The 27,302-nt window shown below is 47.2% G+C and overlaps 1 non-coding gene and 1 pseudogene across 1 annotated transcript; one reads left to right on the plus strand and one right to left on the minus strand.

Annotated features, from left to right (window-relative positions):
• The window catches only part of LOC115315603, a 149,317-nt pseudogene that overhangs the window by 114,113 nt on the left and 7,902 nt on the right, over positions 1–27,302 (plus strand).
• On the minus strand, positions 7,650–7,731 carry Trnas-gga. Its single transcript has one exon. It is a non-coding gene; the product is annotated as a tRNA-Ser (tRNA).

Below are 27,302 nucleotides of genomic sequence, written 5' to 3' on the forward strand. Positions count from 1 at the left end.
GCTAGGGCCAAAGTTTATGAACCGCACTTTTTGGTCACTCGCAACGATGATCGCGCACTTTTGTCAACGAAACTGAATCGGAGTGCTTCGCGAACTTTCGCCTCCAACTTTGCGCTTGACGAGTCTATAGTCTGTGTCAGGGGAAGAGTTCGGTGGAGGCTTATGCTTGTTTTGGAGAACATTTGTTTAAAAACGTATATGGTTTTCAGCAACCTCAAAAGCTTAAATGAAAAAAAAAAATCACGAGATAAATGTTTTACGTTGTCTTAAACAAGACACTGAATTTATGTTTAGTGGCCGACTTTAAAATGAATGCTCTCTACGGTAGCAACCTTAAAAATAGTGGAAGTGTTTTTTTTTGTATTGCTTTAATTATTACACAAATATTTTAAGCTGCTTTACAGAGTACGCCAACTCAACTATCCGAAGTCGCAGCAGTGCGGTGGCGCTGCTGTCGGCACTGCGCATGAGCAGACGCTTCGTCTTACGCGAATCTGTCTTCAGTGCATGCGCAATGCCCAAACCTAGCATTTGCAAGCACGCGGGTTTCTTTGTAAATTGCCTGATCGTGTATATGATGCCGTCTATTCTCTTATGGGAAATACGTCGAAGTGTGTTCTATTCATATACTGAGCTGACGATGAACATATTCGTACCTGGCTTTCACGGTGCACTTATGTGTATGATTACCGAGTGGCGGTAGTCAGCCCTAGGCGGCTGATATGCTCGTCGAAGAAGAGAAATTTAGCGAATTCAGTACAACTGGTACCATAGCGTTTTTATCGTGCACCACGTAGTACAGATGCCAGACCACAGGAAGATACGACGCTCATCCAGATAGAAATGGGCGGGGTGAGAGTTCAATCGTACCATTAAATCTGTTCTGAACTAAAAACAAATTGGTTTTCTGAGGAAAAAGCAATGCTTTTGGCGTTTCGAAAGTACGCGCTTTTATAGGATGGCGTATATATAATCTAAAATGCACCTGCAGATATGCCTTGATTATCCAGATAAAGGCGGAACTAGTAACGCTCCTCGAGAAGCCCGATTTTTCTTACTACCATACGTAAGCTGAACGCGAGTATAGAAGAAAGTGAATGCGCATGACGCCATCTTCAGCGGATTCCCCGCCTGCCCCTAGCGGCAGGCACGATGAGTCTCAACGACAGTCGCCGCAAGTCATCAAACGTTTTCGTCTAGTCGTCGCAACGTTCTTGCGTAACGCTCTTTGCGTCCCACTGCTAGAGGCGCTGGTGATGATGTTCACGCAAGCTAGGCGGCGCTGCGTGGATTCACCAATGATGGTGTTGAGGGAAAGGTGGAGGCCCAGTATCTTAGACGGTCTGAATTGCATTTAGGATCCTCAGGTTCTGCGACGCAATATTTTACTCCACGCGCTCTGAGCTGCTGTTGTGTGAACCCACTTGACCACCGACTCCCTTTGATTGAGGTGTCGTACAGTGCTCCAAACGATTTTCTTCTTCTTCTCGTTGCATGATAGGTGCAGATGACGTTGACTTCACATCTGAGCGGGTATTGCCTAGTACTTCATCCGACGGTGGCCCTCGTGGTTCATCCACGTCTCCGCGACAAACACCCAGACCCACAGCAACAACACAAAAAGTGGCCCCGTCGACGACAAGCGCAATTGCAACAGCAACCAGGTCAACAATAATAACAGCGATATTAAGCAATACAACCATTGAAAGAGTAACACAAAGCAATAAAACCGCTGCAAAAAAGACAACAAGCAATATTACCGCTGCAACAGCGGTTGTTTCAATAAATACTACATTGAGTGATATAAATAATACGACGACTGCAAGGACGCCTACAAAGACGAATACCAAAATATCAATAGCGGCAAATGCTACATTTCGGAGGAACGAGGCCATGCGCACACGCAAACCTTTCTTTATGCAGGCGTTTGATCCGTTCTGCCTCGTCCCCGCTGGAATCAGTTTCCTAAGTTTCCTGACGTCGCATGCAGCGTGAGCTGCATGCGACGTGAACGTCCTATCAGCCTTCCCGTCGGACGATTCCAAGTTCTTCGGAATTCTTTACTGTTCCGCCCGTCTTACCCTCTAGTCAACCAACCGAGTGGACTGTTCGAGTCAGCATATAAGCCGAAGCGTGTCACGGAATGCCTGCACACTTAAAATTTTAACACCCTTATTTGTGTAAAGAGCTCGTCCTCTGGCTAACGTGTTTATTCGTGTAAGGGTGTTAGCCGCCGGAGCTGAAGAAAATCGTGTAACTGCTAACACCCTAAAAACAATATGGCGGGCAGTCGATACGATTAAAAGGCTTGGCGAGCCGCAGGCGGCTTCTCGCCGGAGCGAGAGCATACGGCTCGCACGCTCGTTTGGTGTCATCTGTAGGCGCAAAAACTTTCCAAGCATCTCTATGTCAAAGCGCCAACACCGCAAGTAAGACGAGTAAGGCCCAACCCGCTGGAGGCTGAAAAGCCGAGATTGTCGCCGAAGTCTCGCTCGGCCTGCTCAATGCCGGTCGCATTTCCATCGCATCAGAAGCGTTTATAAAGAAGAGATCGCTTTACAAACAATGGCATGCTGGCTTTATTGAGCACAACGCCCAGTTGTGGACGACAAGTTGACAACGAATCGCTCCGACACCCTCTGTCGATAGCGGCTAGGAGGTATCGCACTCGCGCTCCGTGTGGCTCTCGATTAACTATTGCCCGTGCTCACCTCTGTTACTTGGGTTATCCACTCATGAACGTTTGTGCGTGAACACCGGCATTCAGTACCTAGAACACGCACTGGGGAAGACGCCTAACTTCCTTTTGTTGCAATCAGGCAACATAACACGTCGACACAGCTACCAGCGGAAATAAATCGGAGCGATCAACACGACGGATGGACTAATGGAGTCCACCCCTCTAACAGATATAGATCACCAACCGCCACACTTTTCAAACTGGGCGGCAACAACCCCCATCTAGCGACGAAGCAAAAAGTGATAACTATTTCAGGAAAAAAACGGCAACTCCTTTCGCTGCCTGTTGCACCGCCACATTCACTCACGACACCGGACATATACAGAACACTGCACATACACAGGCGGATACAAGCATTCCAGAACAAACTCACAACACCCATCAATAGTACATACATCCTACTTATTTTTTTTTCGTTATTGCATACATCCTACTTATACGAACTGAGCAATGCTCCGAGCGGTATATATGCCCTCCTCTTTCGCGCATTGGTTAGCCCAGTAACCAGACTAGTCTTAATAAAAATATAAAAAGATCACGCCAATTTTATTTTTTATTAATATTTTCCTGCATTTGTCTTAGGTAGGTACACATATCCGTTAATAATTTCTTACAGCATAATGTATTCTAATGATATGCACCTAACTTCTTGTAACTCAACGTGAGTGACAAGATCTATCGTCAAAACCTCTGATGGAACAGTGTTTTAAGATAATCTACTAGCTATTATGTATAATTTCTCATGTTCTTGTTTATAGTTACTGTTATTATTCTACAACTGCGTCTGCTATTGCATTCTTCGTTCTACTGCCCTCCCCTTATGTAATGCCCTAACCGGGCCCTTAAGGTAAAAATAAATGAAATAAATGAAGAAAAAAAATCGTGTGAATTCTGTCTGGCAACCACACTCGCGGCGTGGTTGTTATGGCGACGCTGTCGGTACGCACGCCGGTCAGTCACAGCCGTCCAGCTGCGGCCTGGTGCACGAGTCCACGGTGAACGCCGCGAACGCGAACGAGAGAACAACGCGCCGACTAGAGACCTGGAGAAAAAAATCCTGCGAGGGGGCAGGAGGTGGGCATTGCAGAAAGCAATAAAAGGCTAGGACGCATACGTAAGCTGTACGTAATCGAGTTTCCGCCCGTTTGCTGCCGAATTCTCCATAGTCTTCTTCCTCCGCCCGTTCGAAAGGGAACAGCCTACAAGTCCGATTACCGCCGTGGCTTCAGTGGCTTCATCTTCGGGAGGAACTGTCAACTGAATTAGTTCCAAAACATGGGTGCGTCAGGCAGAGCAACGTGGCGCGGTCCACGCACGAAGTCGGTAAGTAAACAAAACACTCAATGCCGTTCCATTCTTGCTTTTTTTTTAATTTACGGGGGCGCGCGGTGTTTCTGGGTGGCTCAAGGTATGGGAAAGCAACCGGAAAAATTGGCGCCTGATCGACCAGGGGTGTACTAGTCTATTGATGCATTTTACCTTCTGAAATTTCAAGGCGTGTCGTATGTAGACGACAGCGTTTGCCGGCGGGAGGCTCGGTCGTCCGTTGCGAACGCATTTTTAGTATTTTTAAGGATGTTCTGGTTGCAAAAGAAATGAGCGCCTTAAAATTTCACACGGTAAAGTGCACCATAAAATACACTGCAGAGGAAACGACGCTCCTTTGCGTTCAGGCACCGATTTTTCCGGCAGACTTTAGCGCGCTGTGAAATACAGTGTGCACTTAGAGGAAGTTTTGGCCTGATATAATATTGCTCATTGGGAATAAAAAAAATGCTGGCATCATATGTTTACACACACTTGGTCATTTTTGGAACCTTAAGTACCCTTTTTCTTGACAGGTAGTGGACGGCAGCACATCTTACGAGGACCGAAGAGTGGAATCCGGCCCACTCCCCTCTACATTAACATCAAATGAGTGCTGGGAAAGCAAAGAAAGTGAGGGTGAAACAGTTCCTGTGGTAGTAAGTGCCAAAAACAACAAAAGTGCCCCGAAGTGGAAAATATACTCCCTTGAAAAGGATCCAAAAGAAATAGAGGTCATCAGGTATTAGAGACACTGCCCAGCGTCACAGACCTGGACATCCATTCCAGTTTTTTAAATGCCCATGCCCTGATGAGGTGTTTACAATATTTGAGGGCACCATCCTCTATTCAACTCAATGTCACCCTTAACACAATGTTCGGGTTCCGGTCACACCTCCACGCAGGATGTCCTGCTCTAGATCAAGGAGGATATCCTTGGCAGAATCTCCTGTACGACGACGCGGGCGGTCCTGGCCGTGGATATAAAGGGTGCCTTCGACAACGTCATTCACACGCTGGTGTTAGAGAACCTGGCCTCGACTGAGCGCGGGCCCCGGATGTATGATTATGTGCGGGACGTCCTAAGCAACTACATGGCCACCATCGGAGTCGAGTCCATCTGCACAAGCACCATCCCGGTCCCCAGCAAGGGCACGCGGCAAGGCTCGGTCCTGTGACCCACCTTGTTACCTGGCGATGTGCAAGCCACCTCTTTTACTGGAACGGATTCCCCGGATGAAGCATACACTTTATGCGGACGGCCTGACGATTTGGACTACGTCGGGATCGGACGGCAGGAGGCAAGACTTCCTCGAAGAAGTCATTGAGACGGCGCAGAACTACCTCGAAGCCGGCAACCTCCAGCGCGCCCCCGATAAGTCTCAGCTGTTGCTCGTCTGCGCGGTCAAGCCAATTCCCAAATAACTAGGAGGCGGACATCCGCCTCACGTTAAAGGATGGTACCCCCGTGCCGGTGGTGAAGCGGGTTCGGATCCTGGGACCTTCACCTCCAACGGGATGGCGGAGCCAAGTACACGGTCGACCGACTCGTCGAGACAACCACGCAAGCCATGTGCATGATGAGCAGGATAACGAGTCACAGACACGGGCTCAAGGAGTCGGACCTGGTTCGGCTGACTCATCGTGAGCCACAACACCTACGCAAATCTGTATCTCAACCTGCTGTCGAGAGGTAAGGGCAAGGTGGACGTGATTATTCGCAAGGCGTACTAGCTGGCACTGGGGGTGCAGCTGTACGCGTTGAACGCCAAGCTCCGGCGGCTGTGTGTAAACAACACCTTCTAGGAACTCATCAACATGCACCTAGCCGGTCAGTGGGAGCACGTGGCCTTCACATTGAGTGGGCGGCACGTCCTGAGCTCGCTGGGCATCCCCATCCCCGCATCGCAATGTGAGGCTATCGAGCTGCTGTTGGCCCTTCGGGACAAGATCCAGGTGGCACCAATCCCATGAAACATGACCCCATTCCTGCATACAGGTCGCTGGATGGCTCCCGGTCCCTTGACTCCGCTTGGTCCCGTAGTGTAGCAAATGGCCCCTGGTAGCAATTTGTTGCTAGCCCAGCATTTAAGCATACTCCAGCCTTTTTGTATGTAAAGCAAAACAATTACTGCAACTGAACACTCCTTAACTGACGATAATCGAATTTTGCACTGCTCAATGCCCTTCTGTTTTATCTTAAAAAAAACGCAACTATGTACTCCGAGTACCGGTCGGAGCACTGCGGTGCAGGTAAAGTTTCTACTTATGAAAAATGTCTGCCCAAAACCTTGCTTCGGTACCTCGAGCCGCAACAGGAAGCCCGATACAGAGGTTTTAAGAGCAAGCTCCATACTTTGAATGTTGCTAAGCATGTGCGCTTGTGCAGTGCAAGTGTCGTTCAGCACAACGTGCTCATTCTTGGCATTTCGGTTTCACTTGCGCTTAAAGGAATGTTGAACTGAAATCTGAATTCCACAAAACACGGTGGCAAAAGTGTGTAACGGGATGCTACAAACACCGAAGCATCACTCACACAGCGATTTCTCGAACGGATGACCTTCTTTAAAAAAAAAAAAGGAGGCGCATTTGACAGATATGTTTACTTCTTGTTTCTCCGTGAAGGAAAGGGAACGGCCTCGTGTCTTCTCCGCCTCGCCACCTTGAGGGGGCGAAGCGGAGAGAGGAGGAAACGAGATATCTTCACGTCACGTGTCACGTCGTCCTCGTTCAATCTCAACCTCTTTTTCCTAAAATATGGGCGTCCATTCGAGATATCGCCTTACGAACAGTGGTAGGGATTGTAGCGGCCCGCCTACAGCTTCTGCATTGATTTCTGAAATTCAAATTCCGGTTCACCATCCCTTTAAAGGGAAACGGAGTGTGGCAGTGAAGGGATGATTTTTTGTGTCAAGCTGGAGTTTCCTACCATTACCACTGTAGGCCAGCAAAGGCTACAGGCACGCAAAAGCGATTTTGCGAAGTTCTTTGGCAGAACAAGTGCTTGCAATAGAGCGTGTACTATCTCGCACTTGTCGCCTTGGACTGCGCTTTCGCCTTGGCACGGCTTCGGCAACACCTTTAGAATGCCCGCATTCTTCAATAGAGCCACAATGTTATGAATATACAACAACAATGCCTAGCTTTTATTTTTTTCCAAAAAAGAGCATTTCTGAAACTTTGAAAATGCGGCAGTGCACGCTCATTACCTTCAGTACTGCTTAGTACGTGCTCACGCACGCTCACTTTATCAAGGCTGAAAAGCTTGTGCTGGGATGGGGCTAACAGACCACACACATCCATCAAATCATTTAAAATCGGGATCTCATTTTCTTTTCTTCTGTTGACCCTCTATAAGTTTATTCTGCCAAATGTTACCGAAACGTTAACTGCCCACTTCTCCAATTTCGAAAAATCACAAGAGGTTAGTGTAAATTCTAGCATGGGGTGGGGACCATTCATATAGAAGCACTATCGAAAACAAGTGTAAAGTCAACAGTTTGTTCTTAGGGGCGAAGCTCCTTAGGGTCTAGCCTTGTCCGGCGTCCGTGCTCACATCGACTGCCATCCCATCTGTCTTTTTAAAAAAAGAAAAAAATGTTTGCGCAATCGACAGGACTCGAACCCGCGCGGGGAGACCCCAATGGATCTCCAGTCCATCGCCTTAACCACTCGGCCACGACTGCGGGACGAGTAAAGGGCTCTGTGATGTGGCAGTAACTCGAGAGCTGGGGGTGTCATGGATGAAACGTTGCATGTAGCCGCTCAATACAGGAGAGGGCGGTGTGGTCAAATGCGTATATAATCGCGTTAAACTTTGCACGCATTGGCTAAACCTTCATAGACGAGAGGACGCTGCGGTCAAATACTCAACTGCGTATATAAACACGATCCATACCACACATTCTCTTTCTGACATGGACCGTTGACTTAAGTGGTGGAGATGCGTTCCCACGGCTTCTAGCGGATCCAAGCTGATCTACTAGGAGGACCACTGTCTCTGCATTTCACCGACCATAAAGCAGTAATAATGAAGTCGAAACGCAACCCGGAACTCAGCACTACCTATGAGCAATAAAACAAAATCAGCACCATCAGCACTACCTATGAACAAAATCAGTATCATCAGCACCTCCAGAGCTTCGCCCCAATCAACATCATTCACCACGTGCAGATGCAGTCATTTTTATTTTCCAGATATGTTGCACAATCTTATATCTGAATTTTTTTTCTAAAGAAAAGAAAGCCTTAAATTTAAACAACTAATTTTAAAACAAGTTTTAAATGAATAGCCATACAGGAAATCTTATATATAGCACTGTACTGCCCTATGAAAAACGAGCAGGCTATGAACAAAATGAACCAAAGCATTTCACTAACACGGGAATATTGAACACTAGTGGTGTCTTTTGACTGAAGTAATATGCAAAGTATGAACGGAGCGATAAAGAAACACAACATTTAATGCCGGTCATCTCCACTTCTTGAAAGTATCTCAACAAAAGATTAATTTGACATTTCGTAGTAAGGGTGTTGAATTCCAGACATAGTGACACAAACCGTTTTGAGAAAAACGTAAAAACAAAATGTAACTACTTCATACAGGTGCCTAATAGTTTGATGACTAGGAAACAACACATAGGACTAGAGAAATGTGATGAATATAAAGCTGGTCATGAATTGAAGCATACTTAGGTATGTGAGCCACACAACATGCAGCTGCCATCTCAAGGAAAAGAAACAAAACCTTTAGTGATTTCGAAAATCGAAACTATCCTGGCAGGAGTTTCACAGACTTTGGCGACCGCACTATGTGATCAGCAATCAGGCTACAGGTGTTTTCTTGATTGTATTAATCACCTTGATTGCAAGTGGTCGTATCTCTGAGTAGATTAGAATAAGACAAAGCCTCTCAAGAAGGCAGCTCGTATTGTATGTCTTCTGGCCATGGGCGAAGACGAAAAGCCAGTAGGCCGCTATGACCACAGTCAAGCCATTCTCCGCATCTTGCACTTCGAAAAACCAAACTGTATCAACGCGTATGTTCATGCTCTTCGCTGCCTCCACATCATACCCTGAGAAGGCAACGGAGGGTGTCGTCGGAATGCTTGCCACCTGCATATAAAGCAGAATTGATTCAGTCAGAGAACAATAAAGCCCGCACTGATGAGTGTGATTTTAAGCATGAAATGCTTTTAGCTCCCGGCCACCAAACCGATGAGGTATCTTTTCGGGAACTAACGCCAAAAATCACTTCAAAACATCCCAGGTTTCGAAGTTGACTTTCGCGTTGGTTTTCTTATTTGAAACCGGCTTTGAAACCTACTGAGTCTTGAAGTCAGTTTTGGGTCAAAAAGGTGTGCACTAGCAGGGTTCAAAATTTGCTGTCAAAATTTTGTTTCGCTGAGACAAGGAAACAAAAAGGAACATGCCCACCACCGTCCCAAAACCAGCAACCAGCACAGCATACAGCTGTCGTTTACTTCCACAAGCTTTCTTCCTTGTCATCCTACACGCTACACATGCTGTGGAACCTATTCTCATACACGCCATGAAACCTACATTATACATGCTATGAAGCCCATTAATTCCGAACTACAACTTTAAAACATTATCCAATATTCAAATTATTTTTTGTATGACATCACACCACTGAATTCGAAACCAAGAGCGCGTCACTCATTTCAACCGTTTGAAGTAGTCGCCTGACGAGGAGCCCGTTGTCGTAACGCTTTGACGGCGCACTTTAGTTCACCTTTCTGCCGTCGTCTTGGGGGGGGGGGGGGGGGTCTCAGGCATCGTGCCCGCGCGAATATTACCACAACTCTTTAATTGATTGGTGCGGCACAGAAACTTCTGTTCGGGCTGGAACTTGGTCAACAGTGTCTGAGACGAGCACAACGCCCATTTAAGTCGTTAAATAAAATTTCGAAATTGTCTTCATGGTCTCTTTCAATGCAGGCGTCTGGAATTCGGAAAATTTAGTGGCCGTCATTATGCCCTATGTGACCGACTTGCGACAATTAATGGTTTTACAGAGTGTATCATATTGTGATTTATTGGGAATTAAGCCGTGCTGTTAATAACATGCTCTGTATTGTCCGCTTCGCTGGTGTTTTTTTCTGCCGTCATTGCATTCACGCAGCTTGAAAGTGCCGTGCTTTATGCGACTTGTGGCATGCACACACCGTGGCGCTCCACTTCACAGCGTGGCGTGCGGTGGCGGCAATAGCCTCTGCCAAAAACATGCTAAGCTACTCCCTGCATAGCATTTGTGGCGGGAGAAAAGATACAAGAGTATAGTATGTTGCAGGTTAAGACGGTACGGCGAGGGGAAGAAGTTCCGCCTACACTCTTTTCACTTTAGCAGAAAGGATGCTATAGAGAAAAGAAGGAAACCGCCAATCGCGGCAAGCAAACCCTTTTTGGACTGGCGCAAGTGATGGGAGACGCCAGGCAGTGTAAAAAAAGGGGAGGGGGGTGGACTGCAAACGTGCTTACCAGGAATAAAAAGGGGGAAGAGTGAAAAGAGGTATTCTTCTGTAGATTCCTTTTGCTCTCGGAGCTGTGAATGCGCCATGGCCGGAGTGAGCTCAACTCAATGCCCCCAATCTTATTAAAAAAAATATTGCCGGCAGAGTTTTGCGGACTCCTAAAATGCCTTTACGGACAGGTTCCACAGACCCTCATTCCAGAACTGTTGGCCTAGATTGCGGGCATGGGCATCTGGAGTACGTTTTGCACGAAAAAAAAAGGGGGGGGGGGGGGGCAAACCTCATTTTCATTCAAAGTTATAGGGCTGAAAGCTACACCCCCCTTTTCCGCCACTTTCCTGACGCCCATGATTGTGGGCACCTCATCACTTACTAAATGTTTCCTAAGACCAATGTGTAGAAAGTAGGAGCTACCATTCAAGCACCTGTCATGACTACAGTGCAAACATATCACAATAGCAGGGAAGAACAATAAATACTAATAGACATTCTGGCCGGAAACAATGGCACAGTTTCAGAGTCACTGCTCAGCTTGCCAGCTGAGCCAGACTAGAGAAACGAAATTGGTAAAGTGAATGAGTTGCGAGTATAAAAATGCCACAACAAAACCCTAGTGGAGTTCTTAGAAAATGTTGGGGGCTTCTTGTCAATGAAAAAGGCACTCGGCAATTAAATCCGATACTTGGAGCTTACGCTTCATGAGCTTGCAGTTGGCACCTTTTACTGAGATCACGGTGATGTGCTCCAGCAGCTCCTTGTTGCATCTCAAAATCTTCTTGGAGGCAAGACTAATGATGGATGCCACCCCTTCCGGCATTAGCTTCATTAGCTCGATCTTTGTCTGGCTCTTTTAGTCTTTTCGGAACTGAAACTAGAGCATGCATACATATCCGCATGATTGTCACAGAAGTGAAACAAGACAGAACCAAATTTCCAAGAAAATGTCTCCTAATTCCAGCCCACAAAAAATAATTTTAAAAATTAGCTTCATCTTTCTATATTAAATCTATATATATTTTCAAATATATAGGCACTTTAGAGACACAGAGAACTAGCGTTAAAGGAGAAAATATAAAAGGTTCTTGGGGCCCGATTCGGATCATCGTTGAGATTGCGATTAAGATCTCACTAGGTCCGCACAGTGATTGGACACTGTGCCACATACGAACGCTCCTGACCAATGAGAATTCTTTTCGCTGTCGACGAGGCAATTTTTGGTGAGAACCTGTCACCTTCTTTCGGATAGTGAGATTGATATCGTAGTAAGGTGGGTGCTTGTCCCAAGCTCTTTTTTTGGCACCAGTGGGTGTCAAGTCACACACGGCCAGAAAACAAATCAGCATAGCCAAACGAAGCACAGGACGACAATTGCGTCCGTAGATAGCCGATGTTCCATATTTCAATTAGTTTTTGATCTCATTCTGCGCGGCACACAATTCGTAGCAGACTAATGTCCCTTCTGCCTCTGTTCGCAGATGACTTGCTAGGCTGTTCTTCGTTTTTTTTCTGTCACAGAATGGTACCTAGTAGCAAACAAACTCATTATCATTCCCTCATGTTAAGAAACGATACGTCTAATAGCGGTATTTTAGCTTCCTCAGTGCAAGCCGGTTGAGATCTCGATGACCAAAATCGCGTTCCCGGTGAAATGAAATGGCAAACTGAGAAGGAGTTCATGGCCAGGGGCCAAACAAATACCAGGCGCATTCTATGGTGAGAGTATTAGCACCAAGAAGTTCCGGTGGCGACCCCTTGCGGTGAGCCGGGGTGACGTCACGCCGAGGACAAAATTTACCCCCTCACTCGCCCTGCGGAGGCTGAGACGGCGTTAGTTGTCGGCATACTAGTTTCTGTTTTCTTTTTTTTTGTGCACGTTTCACGTAGTAAATATAAATTATTATTTGCTGCCTTATTAGGGTATGGTCTGTAGCTGCAGGCGAAATTTCAACCAACATTCCGAGCATGATCTCCAGGGCAGACAGCGCATGAATCACAGCTGGTATATGAAAAGGAAGAAATGTCACCACACTTGCAGGAGCATTGCAATATATTTACATCTCGCACAATCAACGCTGCTGATGATTTGAATAAATTAAGAGGTTTTTTCATCTTTGTTTCTAAACAAAAACGTCTCAGCGAAAAAGCTGCACTCTGCTCGAGCAACATGTCAAATCAGACTATTCTGGGACATGGAGAGAAAATCACAAGTAGACCGCCCAAAGGCCTTTGACTTAAATGCCATTTGTATGCCCGCAAAGCGGGGTATAATGTTCTTCTAACTCATGATTCTGCAAAGAACAGAATTTCAGTGTCTGAAACACTTACACCGCCGCTTCCACAACCCCTTGCACAATCGCCTTATATTGTGTGGAGAGGGCGGGGGGGGGGGGGGGGGGTTCATCGACGGAATTGCCTCCACCGATAGCTTTCCATACCTATAACCCAATTATAAAGGTAAACGTGACAAACACGGCTGGAAAAGGTATGAAAATTCTGTCGGTAAAGTCTTACCCAGCGCCCTGTACACAGGGTAAACGAAACCCCGCTTCTCAACGTGCTTACAGCACACAACGGCCGATGTTGACGGTGCCTTTCCCATCCTTAATCTGACTTCCATGCTTTCTTTAATCTCGACGTTTTCAGGTGGTAAAACATGACACCGGCTTCTTTTTGAAAACTGCATTGCAGCGCTGAACAGTAGGTCAGCATGATCACAAACCTCCGATCGTGAGAAAACGGGCGCAGGAAAGCGAGCCAGATGCCAGAACGCAACGCGGAGTCCGTCGCCAGACGTCACGGTACACCTCACCCAATCAAGACGTGGCGACCACAGCGACGCTTGTGTTCGTTCTTAAGGCTAATAGTACGCCATGGAGGCAATACCATTGATCTCCATGACAATTTGCTGGATCGCGCGTCTCCGCTTGGTCGCTGCAGCTCAGGTGCGGCCACTGGACAGCCACATTGGGACACAGATTATCAGTCAACGTTTTGGAGCGTTGCACAGGCTGGGCGGCAGCGAGCTGAAGACATGTTTTCTGCTCGTTCGTTGTCATTTACGGAAGAAGTTTGTTGAAACCCCGAATGGTGAGAATTGCGTTTGAGAACACGTGGAAAGTTTTACGAAAGCCCAGCACCGCAAGAAAAAGGAGCAACTCGTCGAACGCAAGTCTCGCCGGTCTGGCGGCATAATCAAAGCTTTATTGGCATACCAAAGTGCTGCGTCTCTGTCTTCGCACGCTTGAATAGCGATCAAGAATCAACGTCGTGTAAATTTGTTTTGTGAGTGGAACGTGCATGAAGATGCATGTGCCTCTGGAGTAGCATTTATTTTACTCTTACGATTCTATTTGTAACTTGCGGCACTTGCGGTCCAGAAACGAGCATGATCCAGTGGCGACAAAGCAGGGGTAGGAGGCTATGGCGACGGCGACAGATTGCTCACAACCATATAGACGGGCCGAGTTTGAAAAACTTTCGATCTCACCGCTTCATACTTTTGCCTTTGAAAACCTACCTTCCTCCACAGCATTGCTCTATTTGTGCTGTCATGTGATCCGTTCCCCGGGATGTCCCGTTTTCTACCTTGAGGAATATGGTCACCCTATTTATAATGCTCAGCCCAGCGAATAAAATATTTCGGCGGGGAAAGCCAAAACATCAGTTAGCGTTGAGGAAAAAATTTGTTTATGCGTCTTGCCTGAAAACGAAGTGATCTATCGAACGAGTGTGTTGATAGCTTGGCGAAAGAAAAGTTGTCGAGAAGACAGTGGGACGGCTGCCCTTTTTAAAATGCTTAGTTCAGCTGCAGCGAATAAAGGTACTTAGATTGGAAAGCCGAAGCGCCATTTAGCATCGCGGGAAAGGTTTGTTCATGCATCTAGCCTGAAAACGAATCTATGTATTGAACGGTAGGTTACCGACAACACAGCGACAGAAAAGTTGTTGTAACGAGAAGACAGTCGGACCGCTGCCCTTTCTAGGACGCTTTGCCCAGAGAATCGAGATACTTCGAATGGAAAGCCAAAACATCATGTTCATGTCTCGCCTGGAACGAATTGATGCACTATCGATTGCACAACGGTGTTCTGGTATCAGCATAGCACATCGACAGCTTCCATCCAATTCCGCCTCGCTGCAATACGAAACCACGAAATTACTGGCAAGTTTGAGGGTTTCGTGCGTCGACAGCCGGGTTCATGAATGTTGTCTTTAATTTAAATATGAACAGCTTGCATGGTCAATATATAGGTCAACTAAGGTAACTTTCCCCGTATGTGCTCGAAGCGAGCCTCCAAACCTCTCAGGTATACTTAAACGTTCGTAGAAACTTCATAACGTCGCTGTCTCTTTTACTTTATACCCTGCCGCTCTACACCGGCCTTAATTAATTTAGCACCGAAATAATTTTGGCTTCTGCCACCCGTATCCATGGGATGCCAGGTTCGTCATAACCGTGCGGTCAGAACGAGCTTGTGCGGCTCGTCGATAGATTCGGTGTGTTGCGCTCCAGTACGCCATGCGCCGTTTAGTTGCTGCGCCTGGAGTATGCAACTCGGAGTGTCGGAGTAGGAGTAAAGCAGCGTGGACTTGACGCGCCCATTGACGACAAACGAGCAGAAAGCATGTCTTCAGCACGCTGTCGACCAGCCTCTGCAACGCTTGAAAAGGTTAATTTTCCGTGTCCGAAGATGGCCGTCCAGTAGCCGCAATCACACAGTAGGGAAGCGCAATTTATCAATTGTCATAGAGATCAGTAAAAAAATATGGTATGCATAGCCTCCTAGCATCCATCAGGTAGGGATAAACATTCTGTGCAGTCTATATGCTCATCAATGTCAACGCATTCAGCCGTTTGCAGGCAGTCAGACCCATTCTAAGATCAATCTGGCCTTCGTCAGGCACCAGCTTTCGCTCTCAGCACACAGCAACTGTTGGTGGGCTTTGAGGCTGCTCACATCTTCACCCACCACAGGCGGGGAGACCCCGGTCTGTAAACGTAGAATATGAATATGGCAGGTATTATTTGATAACACTTTATGTTTTTGCCATGTAAAAAAAATCTGCATTCGATTTTCTAACACATCAAATATGAAATACGAAGGTCAGGTCGAACGGCTTGAGTTCACTGACTGAAAGACAAAGGGCTTAGCCTGAACCAATATCCTAGCAGCCTTCGATACTGGTGCGGTAGGATAGAAGGCTGAACCTTTAAATATGTCTTCAAATGTTTCTCTAATTGCTCAACTCCAGCGTTTCGGGCTACTGCACTTGAACGTTCTGAACTTTTTGCGCTGTCAGTAACCATGTTCTATTTGCCAATTTTTTACACGCCCATTCTCCTCCAATCAAAACAGCACGAGAGCCCGCCGTGAACAGACTTCGCATCATATTGTGTGTTATATCCCCGATGACTGCCTTCCCCACTAAGATGCATTAAAGCAAAGGCTGGAGCACGAGCTCCTCGCATCGCTATACTCCGTTTCACCTTATGTTGTACCGCAGCAAAAGCTAGAAGCGCGAGCTCATGGCGTTGGCAGCTGCCTTTGGTACACGAGAGCTTGTGTCGCCGAGATGTGCCCTAGAGCAAGGAGCTCGTGCTTGTAGCCTTTCCTGCTGTACAACACAAGGTGAAACAGAGTATAGATGGACGCACTGCACGAACCCTCGTGCAGCTTGAGTATCTACTAGTACTGGAAGAAGCGGGCGAGTTGAAAATGAATACTTAAAATCGAAAGAATAAAACGCGAAGGACAAGCACAGGACAACCACGTAAAGCCTGGTTCAGACAGTTGCATTTGACTGCGTTTGACCACATTGTGGCTGCGAAAAACCAGGACATCCCTGTTGCTTATATCGCGTGCCAAGATGATTCCTTGAATTGGAATCCACGCTCCATACGTGCCGGTTACTCGCTTTCGGTTCTCGACGCAACGCAGCCAAACGCACTCAAACGCAAGCGTCTGGACTGACCTTTACGGTACAGGCTCACGGTAAAGCTGTGAGCCCGAACCGTCTCGCACGTCTAGCCCTCGCTTTAGTACATCTCAAGATGAGACAGAATGTATCATAATAGAACCGATATGGTCTCACCATTTTGAGCAGAAGTGCGTGAGTAGCGGATGCTATTTTCGTGGTCGCTAGCACGTAAACAACCAAGGAGCTTGTACACAACGCAGGCGTTGATCTGGCTTGAAAACAACTTGAACGTTGGCTTGGCTTGGATGTCAGCTGCCCATTGTGCTTACTTGAACTTCACGAAATCCGCTAAATTGAGCGAACTGCTTCTTGACTTCTGCCGTTGACTTCTGCTGTCGGCGCGTATGTCTGCAATTTGGTGGTTTCCGAGGACGACTCGAAAATCATGGGTTTACCACCACAACACCTTCTTAACACGATTTCGATAGCCGCAGGGTGTAGACAGGATGTACAAAGGGTGTATGCCTTTCCGTACAGCCTTGAATATTCAAAAATCATGTAAAAATAGTGTAGGATGGGTGTGAGCTCGGAAAAACACCTTTTTAACACGAACATGGGGGTTGAATTTTTAGTGTGTGGGTTTCGGAGCTGGCTGGAACGAGGCCACGCGCTCACGCCAACTTTTCTTGATGCAGGTTAGTGATCTCCCATCTGGCCCTTTCCGTTTGCTGCCAGCTCCTCCCAACCACCTATTCTTGATTGCGAACACTAGGAATACGCACTTTCATGCCATAGTCGGTAATAGACGCAAACTATATTCCAGTAAAAAAGTGTTGTTTGTGCTCTTGTTGATGTTGTTGAGTGGGGACGGTAGAAACTGATCGTGGCCTGCAACTAAGGAACAAATAAAACTCCTACGATCTATGTTCTCGGAACTGCAAAACAACCAAAAAAGTGTCCTCGCGAAGTTAAATCTTATTGAAAGCAAACAAACGTAAATTCACTACAAAATAGAGAATTTAATTGCAAAAACAAACAAACGAGGAATCTGAACAACGGATCTGATATGTTGAAGAAAATAGAAGAAAGCTAGAAGCAAGACTATATGACCTTGAAAATCGGAGCCGCAGGACAAACCTGGCGTTTTTGGCATACCTCATGACACAATGCGAGGGTCACGGGAGGAGTCGGAAATTGTTATTAGACGTAAAGGAAATCTAGGTGTTGATGTCACCTCAATACAAATGGCCCACTGTTTAGGTACTTTCAAGGAACATAGCTGTCGGCCGCTTATAGCAAGCTTTCAAAATTGGAAATAACGTGACAACATCATGCGCAACGCCTTTAAATTCAAAAACTCTGCTTACAGCGATTTTGAGGATTTTAGTGCACTCGTCAGAGATAAAAGCCGCAATCTTTGGGACTATTTCAAAGAAAAAGTGAAAGCCGTTTACAACTTCCTGTAACGCCGAATTGGAGCGCAGCTCTTGAGGAGGAGGAGTGGAGGGTATATTCCTCCTCCTCCCTCGTGATCATGCCTGCTAGTCCTCCTCCCCTCCTGCTCCCCCTCCCTCTCTTTTACCCCTCTTCCCGAGGTCACGTGACCCCCCCGGACCATACTAGACAATGAGGGGAGGAGGAGGAGGAGGGCAGAGGTCCGGGGGGTCCCGTGACCTCGAGGGGACGGGATCACATGACCTTGGGCGGGCCGTCACGTGACTTCGGCGGGGGAAGGGGAGTCACCCCCCGGGGTCACGTGACCTTGGCGGGGGAGGAGGGGGGAGGAGGAGGAGCGGAGGGGGAGGAGGAGGGGGGGGGAGGGGCGACGCCGACGCCGACGCCGCACAGGCTGGAAACGGGTCATGTGACCCCCTCCCCCCGAGGTCACGTGACCCGCCCGGACCATACTACACAATGAGGGGAGGAGGAGGAGAAGGAGGGGGAGGAGGAGAACGTGGAGGAGGAGGGGGAGGAGGAGGAGGGGAGGAGGAGGAGAGGGAGGGGCGCGGTTACGCCGACGCCGACGGCGACGCCAACGGCGACGCCGACGCCGCTCAGGCTGGAAACGGGCCCCTAAGAGCTGCGCTCTAAAAAGACAAGATAAGAACAACAACGTATGCCTTACCTACGACAGGCTTGTTATCAACGGTGACACTTACGACTGTGATTTTGAACAAAGCATGCATGTAGCCATTCGTTAAAAGGCTGCGACAATTCAGCATAATTGACGCAGTGCGACAAATATCTCAAAATGCCACTTCATCAGACATAGATGAATCGGTATTACTTGTGAACTTCCGCAGCATAAAAAAATAAAGTGGAAGATTTCTTGTCTCTAGTCGAGACAATAAAACCCAAAGTTATTATGGGAACTGAGACATGGCTACATGACTCGGTTTCTAATTGCGAAGTTTTTCCCCTGGTTTTAGCCTATACCGCAAAGACAGAAATGGACACGGAGGTGGTGTTTGTTTACTAATTTCATCGGACGGAAGTAGCAGTGAACTAGTTTTTTTTTCCAAAAACAACACTGATTTTATATGGTATTGTGTAGTTTTACCTAAGGGGACCACTTAAGTTTTAAGTACATTTTATCGCCCCCCCCCCCCCCTGACAGTGATGTATACTCAGTAGACAAACTAGGTGACTTCTTGACGACAATTCCAGATAGCGCATTCTTGCGACAAAACTTCAATCTGCCAGGATTAATTGGTCTGATGAAGTTCTTGCTACAGATGGGCCCCGCGCTAACTCGATGTTTGCTGACATAGTTGGTGTAATTGTATTTGAACAATATGATAAAAAACCTACTCGAGGGAATTCTGTCTTGGATTTGATTGTAGGCAATTTTCCTGTTGTTGTATCTGAGGTCGCTTTACTTCCCGGCGCAAGTGATCACTGCGCGGTTGTTGCTAAGTTTTCGGAGCCCGGAACGCGAAAGCAGGTGGAGTGTTTACGGAAAGCATTTTTGTTCGACAAAGGTAATTACGAAGCGATCGATGCAAAGCTGACTCCTATTTTTATTCATTTAGTCGTCTGTCAGAAAGTATTGATTTAGAAATAAAATATTAGAGCTTGCGGAGATGTATATTCCATCAAAACAAATAAGAAAGCCTAAAAAAATAAACCTTGGTTTAATGTAGAAATTCGCAGACTTATAAGTAAAGCAAGATGTGCTTACAAAAAGCTTTCCAAAAGTTGGTCAGTCCAAACTGAGCAGAAGGACAAAGAGATTAATAAGCTTCTCAAATTGCAAATAAAATTAACAAAAAAGAGTCTGACAAGTTTAACGAAAGTCTAAACAAAAACCCTAAAGAATTCTGGAAGTTTTGTTAACGCGAACAGAAAGAAGACACTTCTATTCCTGTTTCGACAGTTGATGGTGGTACACTGGTGTCTGATAACGGGAAGGATAAATGTTATAACTCGTATTTAAAGTCGTTCTTTTCGGAGGACTCTCCGCACCTGGCATCTCTAGTGGCTCACCAAACACAGCAAAGCGTAATGCCTAGCATTACAATCGCCATAAACGGTATCGTGAAGTTGCTGCGCGGAATTGATGCAACCAACGCCGTCACCCCTGACGGCATTCCTCCTTTTATTTTTCTTATGTACAGTGAATCTATAGCGCGGTATATTTTTGTTAAATTCAATGAAATTTTAAAAACGGGGATGGTTCCAGTGGTTTGGAAAATGGCAAACGTCGGGCCAGGTTTAAAATCGGGATCTAAAGCCAGTGTTGAAAATTATCGCCGTATTTCATTGACATCGATCTCATGTAAGTTTTTTGAACACAATATTTACAGTACCCCTTACTCGTTTCTGGATTTAATACAGTTCCTATCCCCCTCACAGCATGGTTTTCGAAGCGGCTACTTTTGCAATACCCAGCTGGTAGACTTTTATCACCATATATCCAGATCACTAGACAGTAGGAAATATGTCGACGGCGTGTTCTTATACTATCGAAAGGCATTTGACACAGTCCCCCATCTGTTAATATTCTATAAATTGGCTTTTCTAAACATAGATCTAAACGTCCTTAACTGAATACAAAATTATCTAGAAGGTCGAGAGCAGCGTGTTGTTTTAAATGGTACGATATCCCCATCACCTCGGGTTATGTCGGGTGTGCCCCAAGCAAGTGTTTTAGGGCCTTTTTCTCATATACATCAATGACATCACCGAAAATATACAGTCTCATATTAAACTGTTCGCCGATGACTGTGTATTGTACAGGGAAATAGACACGTCAGACAACTTGGCCATATTACAAACCGACATAAATATGTTTATCTTTTTGATGCCATCAATGGAAAATGAGACTAAATTTAAGTAAATGCAAACATATTCGTTTCTCGATAAGTAAGCTGCACGATTCTCATCATAGCTATCTAACCAACAGAACCGGTTTATGTACCGCGTTCGAGTATGTTTACCTAAGAGTGCTATTTGCGGATTCCCTAAAATGGAACAGTCTTATAGAACGTAAAATCGGAAAGGCTAGTAAAATGTTTTATTTTATCCGTCGGAATTTTAGATCCGCGTCAAGAAACGTTAAAGAAACACTTTATTTTTCTTTAGTAAGAACAATTCTTGATTACGCGTGCGTTGTGTAGGACCCTTATCACGACTATCTTATCAATAAACACGAACAAATTCAAAATCAGGCCGCGCGTTTTGTAGTGAACATCTATGACCCTTATGTTAGTGTTACAGATATGAGAACTGTGCTCGGATGGGAAACACTCGATTGTAAAATAAATAAAAACTAAGTCTAAAATTCTTTCGTGTCTTTTACAACAAAACAGGAATTTATAAAGTCACTTATCTCATGGAGCCATCCTACGTCTCTTCACGTTGTGATAATTCTAAGAAGGCTGCAGTTCCCACTTACAGGGCTAAGAGTCTTGCTAATTAATTTTCCGCCAAAACCATGAGAGAGTGGAACGACCTCCCGAAAGATATTTGTCCATTGATGATAATGACGTTTTCTTTTTCCACTTACTATAATGTTTTCTAAAAAAACCCTAAAATAATGCCCACAGGGCGATGTAGGCACAATGTGAATAAATAAATAAATAAATATCTCCGTGGACAGGCAAATCTACATCTCCAATGCCGACTACAACTGCACCAACAATGGCAGAGGCTACAGCAACAAGGACTACGACACCCGGTAAGTGTCCGTGAACCCCACCTCTTCCAAGAGGTTTCTCCTAGCTTACAGCCACATCTTTTCGTGAAATCAGAATAGCGTAGGGTACAACGAAAAATAACCCGACGTCTGTAACAAAAGTCATTCCTAGCTGTCGACATACGAGTGTATTTACTAGACCCAAATCGTAAATATAGTTTTGTTGAGGCTCGTTCATACGCCAGCCACAGCTTCCGACCGAGTTCGTCACATCCTCTTGTGACCTTTTATAACAAGAGACCATCTGCCGGTTAGGTGTTTATCACTACGTATTCCTGTATATTTCATATTTTGTTGTACCATTTGGGTTTAGGCGCTCGAAAAACGTTTGACAATAGAGACTTTTAGTAGATCGTTCCCATGACTCGATAACGATACCCGATACTCCGCCACCGCCTCCCTTGCCCATGCATAGTATCGTTATCGGGGCTATCGGAGGTATCGGAACGATCTACTAAAACTCTCCACTATAAGTAGTGAATATCTTTCACAGATAGTACGTACATTTGATCTCAAAAAACGCTTAAAATCTCGCTCTGGTTAAACAAAATTTTATGGTAACTTCTCATACATGGTGCCAGCGTATCAGTGCTACGTCGTCGCCAGAAATAAAAAAAAAATCGGTCGTCAGCACAATTGTGTGAGCGTGTATTTAAATATTTACTTCAACATCTATGAGAGAGATACCTCCGCCTTATGTTTTATTTCAATGAATGGCGTGTAACATTTAACACAAAATGTGTTTTACAAGGAAAATACAGCCTTTAAAAATGCAAGTGCCATCTGGTGGCTTAAATAGTAGTTGACATATTACTGTACTGATGACGGTAGTTGACGTACTGTCTGCTGTATTCTACCGGGCACCATGAATTACTCTAGTCATGAGCAGTCGAGGATGAGATTTTTTACCTTGCAATTTCAATTAAAATTACAATATACAACCTGTTACTACGAAGCACCGAGACAGTGACTTTAGAGTGGATTATCGGCCAACAGCCGATTCAATAAACCCGAGATATGAATGATCACTTTTGCAGATCTTGTATTCAATTTCTGCTTCCCATCGTAGTTAAGCCTGGTTCAGACAGTTGCGTTTGACTGCGTTTGACTGCGTTGCTGCAGCGAGAAACCAGGACATCCCTGCTGCTTATATCGCGTGCCAAGATGATTCCTTGAATTGGATTCCACGCTTCATACGAAGCACAGATGTGCCGGGGACTAGCTTTCGGTTCTCGACGCAACGCAGTCAAACGCACTCAAACGCAAGTATCTGAACCGGCCTTTACGTCTCGAATGTATGGGCCTTGCATTAAGCACTTCGTAGCATCTTCATTCTCTTCCATCATCAGTAAACAGAAGGACAGCAATTACCACACATAGGACATTCCTCAGATGATGATAGTGATCAGAGCGGCCCAAATAAACTCAGGAGAGAATCTATTCCATCAAAAACTTTATCGTGACCCAACCTTCTTTCTGCCGTTATACCCCAGCATTAGTTCGAACTTTAAAGAGTAAGGGATATATAAAGAACGTGAGTCAATTACGAACAAATGAAACGAACATAAGGACAACCGGGACAGGAAGTGAGCTCGCGACTAAGTGCTTAATAGCTGAGCTAAGCGGCGCAGGAGTTCGGAGGACAAGTGGTGAGAGTGCATGTGTGAGACAAGCGCCATCGCTCAGCGGAATTTCATAAAACAATTGGGCAAACTTCATCGTGCTGACAAAGATCGGTGGTCGTAAAATGTGACGAGGACACACTCCTCGCAGGTCGTGTGTGATTAACGAGAAAGACTGAGGTGAGTGAAGCCATAGCCTCGGAGGTTTTTCGCATGCATAACATTCCTCTGTCCCTTCCGACGCGGGTTTGCCCAGCTGAAGTGGAGTATAGCACATCATCATGAAGGACGATGATGCCGATGACTGGAAGCTATGCCGGGTCACCCCGGCGTTGCGTGTTAAGCCGTAGCCTTGAATGCTTTAGGGGCGGCAGTCGTCTACTTTTAGTGCGTCCTGCAGCCCGCTTCCTTCACCGAAGTTCGCAACGAAACCCTCCAGACTCCGGAACGTTACTACCTGAAAATACCCTGATTCGGACAGAAAAGCCGCCCTTTATCCGGGCAGCTAGCCAAGCAAGCTTAATTATGGGGATTTTTAGCCCTATTTCAACGCCACCATGCCGCAGAAAATTTCGCGAGCTCCACCCACAAACGGAGATGGCCGGAAGAGAGCTTTGCGTGTCAAGAATCTCGGAGAACATTGCGACGCAAACACCGCAAAACTTTTACACCATGGCGCTTAACACATTTCGTGCTTCCCAATCTTTGTTAATATTGTCACGAATGACAATTATTGAGCCGACGAAAACTGAAACAAAGTGAACGTTTAATGGGGCGAACTCGTGCCCAAAACAAAACGGAAACCGAAGTAAACAACATAGCCACGAAGGCGTCGACAGCGACGGAAAAGAAGGATCAAACCCCGGAGCAAGACTGACTCCGCTCGCCATGCGGTGTCCCTTATGTACCCTCGTGGGCGTGACGAGAGCTGTCCTCTCTCGGTCCCGTTCGTCGACTTCGATCTGCCAGTAGCCGCTCTTTTGGTCCATCGATGAGAAGTATCAAGAGCGGCGCGGTTCGGTCTAACGTGTCGTCGATGAGGGGGGTGGATGGACGTTTTTCTTCGTCACCACGTTCAGGTGCCGGTAGTCCACGCACAACCTACGTGTTTCGTCCTTCTTCCTATCCAGTACGACTGGAGAGGCCCCTGGACCGTTCGAAGGTTGGAGTATGTCGTCGTTCAGCATCTCTTAAACTTGTTCCTCGATTACCTCCCTTTCTTTTACGGAGACTGTACTGCAATCGATGCGCGGGGCGCGCGTTGTCCCCGGTAATGATGCGGTTCTTCGCAACACCGGTTTGGCCTACCTTCGACGATGTCGCAAAGCAGTCGGTGTATTTGGCGAGGAGGTTCATCAGCTGTCGTCGTTTATGGCCCGGAAGCTCAGGGTCGATGTCAGGCTGCGCTGGCGACGTAGTGTCTTGCTCAAGTGAAGGGGACCCTTCAGCAATTGCGGCGATTTCAACGGAATTCTGGTGTTCCTCGACGTTGCCCACGGTCGTTCCTTTCGTAAGGTGTTGCGGTTCTTGCGGAAAGTTTGTAACGAGGACCATAGTACGCCCGTCGGGAAGATTCGTTACCCCTCTTGCGACGCCGATTAATCTTCCTAGAAGCAACTGTAAGCTGCTTTCAAGCAAAGAACCGACACAGGAATCTTCATCGGCCCCGACGGGTACAAACACAGACGATCGTGGCGGCAGGTTTACATGATTGGCGAGAACTCAGACCGCGGGTGACGTCACTGTTGGTTCTTCCGACGGTAGGGCAGGTTCTTGTAGCGTCAACCTGTTCGCTCCCAGGTCGATGAGGCGCCGTACTCACACAAGAAGTACATACAAAGAATAACGTCTCTCGCACAGTCTTGTAGAACGAATAATTTCACAGGACAGGTCTCGCCGTGAATATCAACGCGAGCAGTGCGCCTTCCGACAGGCGTGATGGAGTGTCCTTCAGGGGTTCGTATATGCGGCCAATCCTACGGCGTCGACACTTTTCGAAGGCGACGAAAGAGCCTCCTGTTCAAGACTGAGTAGGTCCGGTGTCCACAAGTGCTGATCCGTCGTGGCTGTCGATAAAAACGTTAAGGTTATTGGGCACCGTTGCAGGACCGTCTTTGAGATACGTGGCGTCGGAAGAGTGGGAGCCCTACGGCGTTCTTGGACGATTTTTACATCGGTCTTCTTCGGCAGCGCAACCTCCAGGCGTTGCCGCGCTTAGTTATCCCGGCGACGCAGGGGAGACGAGCTCTCTTAGCGGAGTTGTGGCGCAGGAGACGCTGAACGTCGTCGCGATGGTGAGCGAGATTCACAGCGGAGAGACAGCACCGAGGAAGGCGAGTGTCGGAGGTACTTCTCGCCGTACCTTGGGCGCGAGTCATTCGGGTCGAAACCACGCAGCTCAAGACGACGGTAGGGGCAGCCGCGGTAGATGTGGTCGGCTTCCCCGTAGTAGTAGCAGAGCGGGCGTCGGTCAGCCGTTCGCCACACGTCGGTCTTCCTTGGTTAGGGCCGCTGCGGACAAACGTACTGGGCATGTTCCTTCCGACGCCGCAGATACCGCGAAATTTGGGTGTGTTTTCGGGTGGTTCCGGGGCCTGGCGGGGAGCTTGCGGTGGTCGTCGGGCCATGGCGGCGTAGCTCAACTTCGGTTCTTCTGGCGTTGTCATGTTGATGAGATTTTCAGGTTGGACTGCCCGTTTGACTTCCTCGCGCACAACCTCGGCGATCGAGAGTGTCGCTGGACGATTCGAGGGTGGCAGTAACCTGCTGATTGCTTCCCGGACGACGTACCGGATAATTTCGAGGATATCCGGGGTTACAGGGGAGGTTTCTCCGCTAAAGGGGTATTCGCACGAGGGAGAAATCCCGGGGATTTCTCCCCGGCACGCGCACATCACGAGATGAAAACGCGAGGCTTTTGCACGTCGCAAAGCCTGACGTTTTCCTCGTGTGATGCGCGTGCCGGAGAGAAATCTTCGGGATTTCTCCATCGTGTGAATATTCCTTAAACAGTGTGGGTGCAGCGACGCCTGGATGTCGTTGGTAGTGAAAAGCGCCTGCTTGGTGAACACGCTGGATGTTGGTGGCCTCCGTGACGAAGCCTTCGACGGTGGCCGGCGGGTTGAGTACAATGCCTCTGAAGATGACATCCCTTACACCTAGCATCAGGATCCGCAGCTTTTTTTCGCCGGTGGCTTGAGGGTCGGCGCGAGCGAGCAGGTGAAGAACATCCTCGATGAAGCCGGTGAGGCTTTCGCTGGGGCCTTGGGTTCTAGTTCAAAGTAGATCTTCGGCTCTCTCGGTGGTATTGGTTGACATATGTCGCCTTCAGCTGGCCCTTGAAAACATCCCACGTTGTCAAAGAAGACTCGTGATTTTCGTACCAGTACCTGGCAGGCCCTTCGACCGAGAAATACACGTTTTGGGGACGCTGCTTGTCGGTCCAGCCATTTTGGCGGGCGACGCGTTCGTACTGATCGACCCAATCTTGAACAAATTTGTCGAGTTCACCGTGAACTGAGCAGCCATCCATGGCGCGACGTGCAGGTAGATGACGGTAGAAGTGGCCGGGGTCTGCGGCTGATTGGCCATCGTCGTCGTCTTTGGCTTGGGCTTGTCCGGCAGCAAACCCAATTCAGGAGCCTCTCCCTGGATGCGGCGGCTGGCCCGAGATTCACGTATCTCGTCTATCACCCCGTCCATCAATTATCACAAATGACAATTGATGAGGCGACAAAAAGTTAAACAAACTAAAAGTTAAAGGGGGCGAACTTGTGCGCAAACAAGAAAAAAACAAAGATAACAATAGAGCGTCACGGGCGTCGATAGGGGCGTAACGGCAGGTTTGAACGCTGGGACGAGACTGACTCCGCTCGCCATGCGGTGTTCCTTCTGCACCCTCGTGGGTTTCTGGAACCGTCGGCGTAGAGCTTTCGGTGCGTAGAGCATTCGGAACTCAATCAGACGAGAATGTTCTCGAACTTACAAGGACGCTAAGTTGAAAGATGAAATAAAAGGACGGTCCG

Source organism: Ixodes scapularis, unplaced genomic scaffold (assembly GCF_016920785.2).
Source record: "Ixodes scapularis isolate PalLabHiFi unplaced genomic scaffold, ASM1692078v2 PGA_scaffold10__122_contigs__length_95168666, whole genome shotgun sequence".
Classification (NCBI taxonomy): domain Eukaryota; kingdom Metazoa; phylum Arthropoda; class Arachnida; order Ixodida; family Ixodidae; genus Ixodes; species Ixodes scapularis.